The following is a 12757-nucleotide window of genomic DNA, read 5'->3' on the forward strand; positions in this document are numbered from 1 at the left end:
ACTTTGCAGGTGTGTTTCAGTGACCAGTTTCCTGTGTCCCCTCCTCAATGTTGTTGTCTGAGCAGTATGACATTAGTGATGTAGCCTTGTTAGCCAGGCACGTGAGGGACCCTGACGTATGCAGCATGTGTGTATCGTTAGTGCTGTGTGGCTCCTATTGCTGTTTACTTAGGCTTATGTATGTGTCAGTTATGGACATTCAGCATTTGAGTGTACTGGTACCTTTGTCTTATTTCTAGGAGTAATTGCAGATGTCACCCTCACCCCCTAATTTAGGTATGTATGTTCCAGGGTGGGGTTTCTGCCATTTGGTACTATAGCTGCACAGAGATGAGAGGTGTTATTGTCAACTGTGTTTGCAGTTAAGTTACAGTTGTTGTATTTGCTACTGCATTACAGATAGGGACCTAGTTGATGTAGAATAGATTTTGCAATACAAGTGCCTGGATGTGGATTTGAGGTAGTGTCCTTCCCACCTGTCACTGCTTTCCCTTGGCTCTCTTGTTGTAATTACAGGATGTCCCCGTGGGACTGTTGTGGTTGCTGTATTTTGTCGTGCCCCAGCTTCGGTCAGTACTGGGCATGCCCCCCTGCCGTGCCCCTTTCCCCATGCCACTTCATATATGTGCTGACTTACATGCATTGTGTAGTAGGTATCCCCCCCCTGCTTACAGACCCCATTATTGTATTATGATTCCCCATGCGACTTACCCTGCATGTGCGTAGTGTCGTGGTAGTCTGCGCTGTCCAGTCCTTGAATCCCTGTGACGATCTCCTCCGGGATGACGGCTGCGACCATCTCCTCCATGTGGTCCAGGGCCTCCTGTTGTGCAGGACTCCCTCCTCCAGTCTGCATTGCTGCCTTCCTGTTCCTGGCCATTTTCTCTTTGGTCCTACGTTTGCAGTCATGCCAGCGTTTCTTACACTCGGTGACTGTCCGGCGTTCTTCAGCCACACTGTTAATCTTGTCCACAATTTGTTTCCAGATGGCCTCTCTCCTACTGAGTGGCAATTTTGAGGAGATGAAAAGTTGGTGCTGGTGTTCCGTCACCTCTTTCTCCAGGATTTCCTGCTCCTCTGCACTGAAGCGACACTTTCTTTTTTTTTTTTAAATGTCCTGGGTCCTGTATGCTTCCTCCTGGCTGGTTCCTGGTCTGCTCTCATCCTCCTGGGGTCTGTTGGGGCATCTAGGATCCATTTTGGGTCTCCTCTCCTGAAAGGGTAGTTTTCGCGCAAAACTGTGACGCAATTGCGTGAAAAAAAACGGCGTTTTCACGATTGCGCTGTCGTAAATCGACCCACAGTGATGTGCGTCGCATTTACGTTGGTTTCCTTTACGACAGACCTACGCTGTGTGCGTCACGAAATAATGACTCCCACCTGTTGGTTGCGCCGCCGTACGTCAAAGTATAAATTTGACGCCCGCATGGCGCATCCAAATGGCGTTAGACGGCGCAAATTTTTTTTACGCAAAATTGCGTTAGCGCAATTTTGCGTCAAAAAGTATAAATATGGCCCTTAATGTTTTATACCATGTTCATGTGATGTGCCGTGGTTTTCTTATCATATATATATATATACATATATATATATATATATATATTACCTACTGCTGCTCGCCAGTAGGTAGGTATAGTTAGGACCTAGTTTCTATAGAAAAAGCTGTTTTTTGCTTGCCTATATCTTTGGCGCTGCTTGACAAATCTTCACAAAAAACTTTCCCAAAAAATGTGACAGTCACGTGAGCCGCTGTCTGAATGATCTCAGGTTGATCCATCAAGCAGGGGCCGAGATAAAGGGGGCGTGAAATTTAAATCTTTTCCAATGTTAGTTCCCATAGGAAAAACTGAACCACAATAGCGCAAAAACCACTGGACGGAATTACACCAAATTTAGCAGAAAGGTAGCTCTCGGTCCAGAAAGAGCCCTTTTTGTTTTTTGGTGTAAATGGATGGATTAACATATAGTAATTAAAATTACTATACGTGAAAAAAAAACATGAATAGATTTTTTTTAAAACATAGAAATTCATTGAAAAAAACAAAGGTTAGAGGGACTTTATATATAGGCTCACGTTTCAACAATACCATAGAAATTCAGCAGTTATAGTAAGAGTTACCTCAAGTTACTATAACTTGTGCCCTAAAGTAACTATAACTCGCACCCTTGCCATGAACTGCTAATTATCCCACAAATTTGATGAAAAAACTGTGCATGGCAGGGTGCGAGAGATAAAGAAAGTGAGATGGAGACAGAGAGTTTCGTAGGCTTTGATGTATCACATACTGAGATATTTCTCTACAATTTAAAATAATAAATGTATCTGTTATTTTTAAAAATAAACTAATTTGTACTTTAAAGTAAAAAAGAAAGAAGCGAGTCCGGCTGAACTCGAACCCTGACTGCTCAGAGTGAAGGTCAGCGACATTCACACTTAGCTATTGGTTTTCCTTTTTTCCTTTTTTTAACCCATTATGGACTATCTGGGACCACGAGGGAGCCTTCAAGGGCTCCCCCATGGTCCCTACATATTAATTATTTTTAATTATTTTTTTCAACAAAATGCCCTTTACGGGCTATCTGGCAACACGGGGCAAGCCTTAAGGCTTCCCTCACGATGCCATTGCTTCTGCAAGCAGGGTGATGTAACCTCTGTCTTTTTCAGTGAATTTCTATGGTTATTTTAACGAAAAGTAATTTTCATTGCTATATGTTAATACAACCACTGCCACGCATGGCCTTTGGCCGTGTACAGCGGACATTGCTCACAGGGCCTGACTGCACCCCTATAACCATCCACCCTGCGCTGTGCATGGCCTACAGCTGTGGTCACCAGGGGTGTGTGAGTGTCTGTGTGGGTGAATCAGTAGCTGTGTTAGTGACTCTGCCACAAAGGAACCTTACTTACCCTTTTATCAAACAAGAGTCCCAGCTTTCCATGAAATATCTATTCAAGTGGAGTACTTTCTGCCTTCTTGGGTAAACCTCCAATATATATTCTACACTACAGCTGTGTAATGGAGCACAAGAAAATGTCACCAGTTACCTTGTGTGCGTTTTGGTAACATGATTGTTCCTGTTGACTATTTCTCTAAAATGCTGTGATGAGATGAATCCTCCTATAGAGAGTCCAATGGGACTACAAAGACGTATATCTCCACCAAATCACTATCCTTCCTCTTATCTATATGAAGTAAGTGCTTCTTTGTTTGGAGATGTCCTCATATTCCTCAGCCCCAAGAACACACCATCAAAATGTTTGGCAAAAGCAGTGGGGGCCCTTTGGGAAGCTGCCCATCATCCTGGCAACAGGGGGGAACACATGCATACTACTAAGGTGGATGGAGTGGGGCCAAGCAGGTGCAGTTTCCAGGTGAATTACACATTTGCATACTCTTAACAATCTAAAGGGAGACCAACAGGCTCTAGGGTGCGCAGCCGCCCTCCCCCAGCTGATTTCAATCTCGGGGTCCCCATCCTCCGGAGCACACCAATATTCAGTAGGTGGGCCCCTCGGCCTCAGGGACCCCATCCCCCAGGGCCCAGCCTTAATTAATTGGAGGGGGCCTGCACGGACCCCCTCCCCAGGCTGATTTTGGCCCCAGAGACCCCATCCCCCAGGGCCCAACCATCTCTCCTGCCTGCCCACCCCGGCACCCAGTGTGCAATGGGCTATGGGGGGCAGCCCAGGGCCCCAGCTGGCTCTCCGCCTCCTGCAGGAGCCAGCATTGCTGTCACAGACAGGGTGCTGCTAAACATGCAGCTCCCTGTCTGTGAGAGCAATAGTTTCCTCTGTTTCCCTGCCGACATGTCTGTGAGCAGGGAAACAGAGGAAACCTCCGCTCCTAGCAAGCGAGAACTGTTTGACAGCTCTCACTTGCTGGGAGCGAAGTTGAGTTTGCTCTGATTTCACTGGAGCTGTCAAAGCTCCTGCTATGTCAGAGCAAACAGCTATGTACTGGGGGTAGGCACCCCCCAGGACACAGCAGGAGCTGGCCCTGAGGGGTGGCTGTCCTCAAGGCCATTATTGTCTCCAGGAGGCAGGCCCTGCAGCCCCCTCCAACATTTAAAAAGCCCCAGGGAGGTGGTGGCCTGCAGGGCAGGGGATCTGCTACAGATCCCCTATTTTATTCTATTTCAGCCCTGGGAAAGTGTCAGTGCCAGGGGCTGCGTGGAGGCCACACAGCCCACATCTAGTTTGAAACAATTGCCCCACGGAGCTGGCAGTCCTCATGGCTGCGGGAGGGCCACGTGCCCCCCTTATTTCAAAACAATTGCTCTGGGGAGGTGGCAGTCCCTAGGGCTGTTGGAGGGAGCTGGGTGCCTCCCCCCCCCCACATATAATATAATCTTGGCCCCGGGGAGGTGGCAGTCCCTGGGGGTCCTCAGGACACCCCCGGTATAAGTAAAAGATTTTGCCCCAGGGTCGTGGTGGAGGTTGCGGCCCCCAGGGCATAAATAAATCCAGGAGGGGGACCCCGGGCACCCCTCCATTATTTTTGATATGTCCCTGGGACCTGGCACACCCGGGGGCTTTACTAAAACAAGCACAGGAAGCCGCACTTGCTTTTTTATGTTTGCTGCAAATTTGCGACTTCATTGTAAATTTGCTGCAATTTATTTTAAAAAAGTGTTTTTGCCCTGGTAGTGTTTCTCTGAGACCCTCACACCAGAGCTAAGGGGTCAGGGTGTCCCTACCCTGGCCCATTTTCTTTTCTTTTCACTGAGTGCCAAGATGGATGCTAACACTTGGTTAAATTGTTTGCAGCCAATCAGAGCTCTACAAATCTCTGCAGAAGCTTGTTATTATTTGCAAAGCAGTTGGGGAGGGATCGTGGCCCTAGATATACAAATCTGATTTTCCTTTAATTTCTGTTAAACTACTGAATAGATGTACACCAAAGAACAAAAAGCATAATCTGCAGTCCAAAAGCTAACTTTCTTTCAAATTTGGTGTAATTCTGCCCAGTGGTTCAGGCTGTAGTGGTGTTCAAAACCCCTAGGGGAATTAACAAGGGAAACACATCTTGTTTGACCCCCCACCTTTTTCTCACCTGCTGCTTAATGGATCACCTCGAAACATTCCATGGGCAACAAGATGTCAGACCTCTGGCCGGATTCTGTTGGAAATCCAGACGGAGCAACCCTTGAGGACATGGAATATCTCCCTATGGATGTAGTGTACCGAAGCAGAGGAGCAGAGAAAGGCATACACCAGGAAAGAACAGTTAAAGGTTAAGACAGGAAGGCAGAGCAGCCCTAGCCTGAACAACAGAGAACAAACAAAATATGGACAAAATGCTGATTATCACTACGGTTGTACACATGTAAGGCTCAGAACTTCCCACAGTAACAGGGAAGGTCAGTGCTTCTATGCAGAATATTCTTATAGATAATCACCCTACAAGCCCCATAGAAGGGAGGCAGCAGAAGTTATTCTGTCTCTGAACAAACAAGGATCGTACTTACATACACGAGACAAGCCCTTGTGGGTTCAGCTGGAGACACAGTGATAGTTCCTGGCACACAGCAATGGCACACTGTCAAAGATAAAGCACTTAAGACTACATACAGCACCATACAAAGGATGGGGCAGGAATTGCCTCCTGGAAACCAGTGGCCAACCCCTGTACAGAGGAAAACACTTATATACACATATATAAACAGTACACTTACTAGACACACATACTATACACAATAGCCCAAGGGAAAATTACAGAGCAAGTGCAACAAAGTTAGCCAAAGAACTGTAGTTATATTTCAGGAGCAGGCTATGCAAGGAAACAAAACTGGAAAACAGACAAGTTACACAAGGATTCTAGGAACCTTTAACAAGCATAAGACTTGAACTTCAAGAGAATTAAAGCAAGGAAAAAACTGGAGAACAGGTAAGTCATACACAAGGATTCTAGGAAAGTGTAACAAGCAAGAGACTTGAACTTCAGGAGAACTAAATACTGCTAAAGAATCACAATGAAAGGGAACAGAAACTACTGCAAAATCTAAGACACAAAGTAGAAATTACAGGAGTAAATGTAGAAGCAAGAAGGAACAAACTAGAAACAAAAAGAAAGGGAACAGCTCAAGGGCTGCACCAAGAATACAAAAAGACAGACTAAAGCAAAAGCAAGAAGGGCTAAGGAAATCTGTAGTAGACAGCACAGGAACAGGGTACAGCAAAAGAGGTGGGGTAATCTGTAGCAGGCTGCACAGAAACAGGACACATCAAACAGGGCTGGGAAAAATCTGTAGCATGGTGCACAGGAACAGAGTACAGCAAATAGGGCTGAAGCAAGCAGGAACAGGACTGGAAAAAAAATAAACAAGAGGTCCGGTACATAAAGGAACAAACTTCAATGCACAAACAGGGAGCTTCAGAGAATGGCAGCTTATAAGCAGTTCCATGCAGCAGAAAGCCAAGGGTGGATTCACATGGCTGGGCTGCACAACATTATCACATGGGTGTGCGATCCCAGTATCTCACAAGTCCTGGAGAAGAGAATACAGTACAGAGGAACAACAGACCTATTCCCACAGGAAGCAATGGACAGCAGATTCCAGGTCTTTTTGACTACTAGGCAGTGTTTTATGGGTCTTGAAGTCCATGTAAACAAATGTAGGGTTTAGAAATGAGATGCACGTAGGAGTCAGAAAGGGGCTCGGGATGAGTTTTAATGATGATTCCCAGGCTGCAGGTGATCCTTGTAAAGAGTCCCCCAAAGGCAGAACCATGAAGTCATGGCACAAGAATCATTGAAACACCTTTTTTGGAAAGGTTTTTGAAAATTCGTCAAACTGCACCAAAGATATAGGCACAGTAAAAAAATGCTTTTTGTATGGAAACATGGTCCTAACTATAACTACCTAATGGTGACCTATATATATATATAGATATATATATATAAAAATGCAGGGTAAGAAATGCATGGCAAATGCATGCATTGTGTTTTAACACATTGTATTGTCATGCACCTGTTCTGTGTGTAGCTCTTTTAAGGAGCGTCCTCTCACCTGCAGCTGGCTGGTATCCTCAGGGGAACCCTTCAATTCCTTCTTTTGGATTCTTTCTCTGTGTTCTATCCTTAGATTAAAAAGTCCTATTTCTGATGCATTTTTCGACAAGATACATTTCAAAGTTTAAACAAGGTGAATGCAGGTAAACCTTCCTGTGTGTCTCTTGCTGCATAAGAGTCTCCAGAATTGGGTGTCAGTTTGTGGATCCAAGCCATTCTCTTCCCACTTGGAAGTTGCCCATTTATGCCTAGTCATCCCTGCTCCCTCAATCGGTTAATCATCAGCAGGTCAAACATCAAAAGACTACCATAACTCTCATAAAAGTCCTAGTGTACAAAGAAAAACAGGAGCTTCCAGCTGCGTGCTCCTCAAATCTGGGGGTAGCGTGAACTAGACTGCTGCCATCAATGCCTTACGAAAGTGCAGTCCTCTTCACTCTCAGAGTGTGGATCGGTCAGACTCTACTGTATGGGCTTTATCAGGATCACCTCATTTTGTTTAAAAAAAGGAGTTAACACCAGAGGAGGATTTGTCTGAGAAACAGAAAACTGCAGAGCTATCATCGTCTTAGACTGGCTTAATCTTCAGCCCTTAAGCATCAGCAAATATGCTAATCGATTAGCTCCGGCAGAAAGAGATGGCTAACATACTACGTGCAATCCAGGAACAAGTTACTGTATCCACATGCCTCATCACTATCCTCTACCTATTATTTAATAAATGTTTAACAATATACACTGAAATAATAATCTTTGCTGAAAGGTGAATTAAAAAGAAGACCTATAAATCTGTGGAATGACGATTAACCAGCAGACATTGTTGCTGACAAGGTTAGTAGACCAGAACCTGAACGAGATTGAGTTCCTCAAGTTTGGAAGAGGGAATCAGCCTCTGTTCATCTCTCTTTGCTGAGCTAAAACACTTGCTCTAAAAACGAAATTTAGCAGTATAGTAATTTAGCTTACCTTCGTTCATTCAATCAGTATTGATTATGAGCAGGAATTGATCGATTTATTTATTTATTTAGCAGTTTATGTATTGCAGACGAGATCCAATGGGAGTCAAAGTGCTACAAATAATAACAGTTTTGTGTTTTTTCTCAATTACAGAGGACCTGTTGCACATCATAGGAAGGCAGTTTTCATTTAGAGCACATTAATAACAGGGCCACAGTTTAATACACAACTGACTGACATGAAGGATCAGATTTAGAGTTTTGAGGACAGGGTCCTATGCTATAAACATGGTGGTGTACCCTGGCCGACAAACCCTTGATCAATCTACTCTATTATGAGTCAGGCAGTCCATAATCTTTCTCCTGGCAATGACCCTGCTGGCTCCACCATCTGAAAGCTTACTCCGAGGGGCCAAAGGAGTAGGGGCCTTGGAGGAAGGGCATCAACCTGTCTGCCCTATTGAGGACAGACAGTCTAATGTATTTTTTTTGTCAGTCATCGTCAGAAAAAATCTGTAGTCTGGAAGGAAAAAACGAAAAATGAACCCCAAACCCTGGAAGTAGCCTCCCAAGGTGAAGGGGTCGTTATATTTTGGCTTTTCAGTACCAAAGCCCTGCCTTTTTGAAAAAGAAAACTGTTTAGTGTGCACAATTGCATGAAAGAAGTTGCCCAGTTACAAAACCTGGAATGCCATCAGAGAAACCACCATGACAGCGGTTCCTATGAAGGCACAGAAATCACATCCTGCACAGCAGTGGTCTCTAGATGTGGGTAGTAATCCATCATGGTTGTGGATGTAATGTCCTCTTCCACCCAGAAGAATGGCAGGTCTCCTGCTAGTCTTTAAATCAGGCCCAAAGTCTGCCTGACTAGGCAGTACTACAACGAAGTCCCTGATTTATACTTTTTGGTGCAAAACTGCACTAACGCAGTATTGCACCAAAAAGTTTAGCACTGGCTTGCACCATTTCTATGCACCAGCAGGGCACCATATTTATGGAATGGTGCAAGCCAGTGCAAAGGGTAGGCTAGTGTAAAAAAGAATTACGTTAGTCGGTGGGGCTGGCGGTATGGGAGAAGGGGATTTTGCACCAAAAAAATGACTTTAGGCAGGTTAGAGTAAAAAGAAAAATGACTCTGACCTGCCTAGAGTCATTTTCTGACGCAAAACCATCCATACCACATGACTCCTGTCTTAGAAAAGACAGGAGTCATGCCCACCACCCCAATGGCCAGCACAAGGGACCAGGGTCCCCTGGGCATGGCCATTGCACCCTGTGCGATCTATGGGAGCCAATTTCAGGGCCCCCTATGACACTTTAAAAAATAAGATAAAATACCTAACTGTACTTACCTGGGATGGGGTTCTCCATCCTCCACTGTCCCTCTGGTGTGGGTGGGGGTGTCCCTGGGGCGGGCACCTGTGGGCTTATTCCATGGTGCTCCACCATGGACATAGGCCCACAGGTCCCCTAAAGCCTGCTCTGACCCAGGCATTAAAAAATGGGGTAAAGTAAGCTTTGCACCATTTTTTAACCGCTCCTCCCTCTTGTGCACCATTTTTGCACGGGAGTATAAATATGGCATTAAGGCCATAGAGTCATTCTTTGCACGGGAACGCCTACCTTGCATCTCATTAAGGCAAGTTAGGTGTCTACGTCCAAAAAATGACTTTAACTCCATAAATCGGGCGCTAGACAGGTCTAGCGCCAAAGTATAAATATGGAGTTAGTTTTGCACCGAATTAGAGTAAACAAAAAATTACGCTAATTCGGTGCAAACAGAGTATAAATATGCCCCCAATGGTGCAGCTGCACTGCAGAATTCATTGACCCAGCAAAGTATTGACCCTTTTTGGGTGTGGTAGCAGAACATTGGGGTCAGAATATCATCTAACATAAATATTGTGCCCTGAATATCATTTAGATTTGAAGTTAATTATAGAAAATCAACATCCAATTGGACAATACTATTGCAAACAATATTTCTGACACAATATTTATGCCAAACAATATTTCTCTCTATGATATTTTGACCTGCATCCCCAGAGTTGTGGGCCTCTTCAATTCATCACAATCCCTGCTTTTGGTGCATTGTTCATACTTTTCTATGTTTTTTTAAAGTTATTGGAGATGAGAATTTGCATATAAAAACAGTTTTATTTCATGTAATTTTCACCGTCCAAACAATAAACTAAAAATAAAAAAACGACTACATTTAATCGCTCCTCGGCTTGAACCTGAAATCGATTACACTTTTACAATTGGTCAACATTATCTGATGGAGATCAAAAATGACTCATGACAATCTGGCCTTGGTAGTACAGTACTTAAGGAACAGTGCACTTTTATGTCACATTAAATTACAGTAGAAAATGGACCGTAAACGTAATAGCAGTATTACCACTGTTTAACAGCCTGCAAGATGCTACAAGTCCTAAAGTACAAATATTTGTGGAATATAATCTTTGCTAAATACTCTGCTTCGTGTTTTGGATATAAACATATATTTGTGAAGAGAGAGTATTTGTCTTTACCTTTTGATGTGATTGACAGTATGTTTAACCAGATCTCAAATGTTCAGCTCCTCTGCAAGGCATAGTACCTACGGACTCATAATTTCCCATTGCTTTATATACTTTTTAATTTTTATTTATTGAAACTGTTTTCTTCTGTACCAAGAAGCTGTACTTAAAAATGTCATCAGTAAAGTGATAGAATATGTCTCAAATTGCCTAAAAAACTTGGGGCCTGATGTATGAAACATTTTTGCATTCGCAAACGGTGCAATAAGAAATCGCAAAAATTGCGATTTTTTGCGTTGCGACCTGGTTTTGCGAGTCGCATTTTGCGATTCGGTATTGCCTGTAGGAAATTGCGAGGCGCAAAATGCGATTCGCAAAATCCAAGTCGCAATTCGATGCATCATAAAATCGCATATTGCGATTTTTCGCAGAATGGCATTTTGCACATGAAAAATACCACTAAGTGAAACCAGGTGGTAACCAGGTGCAACCTATATAAAGAGGCCCAGAATGCCTCAGACTCTTTTCCACAAATGCTGCACTCTATGTCATGGCGAGGAGGATGAGGATCTTGGCAGGTTTGAGGAGAGGGAGGAGGAGACAGGAGCGCATTTTCAGAGTGCGCATTACAATTTTTAACCAGACAGAGGAGGAAATATTTGAGAGGTATAGGTTGAACTCAGCCATGATACTTGATCTGATAGCTGAGCTACAACCCATACTGCAGCGCAGAACACAAAGGACTCACAGCATACCCACCCATGTGCAGGTATTATGCTCCCTCTACCTACTCGCCTCAGGTAGCTATCAAGGGGTCATAGCAGCAGCTGGAGGGGTATCACAGAGAGCCCTCTCTAAATTTTTCAATGCATTTATCAACGCCATGCTGAGCAGGATACACCAGTACATTAGATTCCCCCACACCCCACAGGATATACAGCAGACAAAAATAGATTTTTACCAGCTAGCACAGTTCCCCCACGTTCTAGGTGCCATAGATGGGACACATGTTGCAATCTGTCCACCATCAGCCACAGAGTATGTGTACCGCAACCGTAAATACCAACATTCAGTGAATATACAGGTGATTTGCAATGCTTCCTACATCATTACTGATCTCATGGCCAGGTACCCAGGGAGCACACATGATTCGTACATCTTTCGCCATAGCGGCATTCACACAAGACTGCCAGCTGGGGAGTTTGGAGAATGATATCTACTAGGTATTGTCCCTCTTTACAATGGCGCATTGATGGCGTGCTGAAGTCAGATGGCTCAGTTACTCAATATACCCTCTGTCCTTTCCAGGCGACAGTGCCTACGCAGTGCGCACCTACATGATGACGCCCTACCTCAATCCTGCAACACCTGCTGAACGGAGATACAATGCAGCACACAGGGCGACCTGCAACGTGGTGGAGCGCACCTTTGGACTGCTGAAGAGTCACTTCCGGTGCCTCCACAAAAGTGGAGGGGCACTACAGTACAGCCCAGAGACCACATGTAGAATAGTGGCTACTTGTGCAATCTTGCACACTATAGCTACCACCAGAGGTATACCTGTAGAAATATGTGATACTGAATCTGATGAGGATGATGATCCCATACCACCCCTACAGCCAGCAGACAGGACCAGTGCAGCAGAGGGAAGGCAAAGGCGTGCTGACATCACACACAACCATTTCAGATGTAAGTATGAATAAGACAAATGCACTGACAAATTTACCTGTAGTGAAGTACATTTATTACCTTAATGTCAGGTAATGTTAGTCCAACGAACTGCAACAAAAGTGCGTTAAACAATGGAAACAATAGAAGTTCAGAGTAATGCACTATTACTTCATAGTGTACTCATTACCCCTCTGGCCGCTACAGTTACTTCTTGCGGCCCTGCACACCACTCGGGTGCCTAGTTGCCTCACTGGCACCTCGATTGTCTGCCTCAGTGGCATTGCTGTGCCTGGTACTGTGCCGTCTGGTGTCCATTGCGGGTACAGCTAGGCTGCTGAGGCTGGAAGTGTCCTCTGGGTCCCCCAGTCCAAGCTCACTAGGTGTGGCTGACCTGTGTCCCATGATGTTGTCTATCACATTTGTGATTTGGACAAGTCCGTGAGCCACATCCCTGCTGCTGAGTGCTGCCTCCACCTGTGCAGCCACTGCACGACGTGCAATCAGTGAGGTTGAATGAGCTAGCCTATTGACAGAGCGACAGAATCCACCAAACATGTTCATGAATCGTCGCTCATGCCTGCGGTGGCTCACC

This window comes from Pleurodeles waltl, chromosome 3_1, assembly GCF_031143425.1.
Source record: "Pleurodeles waltl isolate 20211129_DDA chromosome 3_1, aPleWal1.hap1.20221129, whole genome shotgun sequence".
In the NCBI taxonomy this organism is placed as follows: domain Eukaryota; kingdom Metazoa; phylum Chordata; class Amphibia; order Caudata; family Salamandridae; genus Pleurodeles; species Pleurodeles waltl.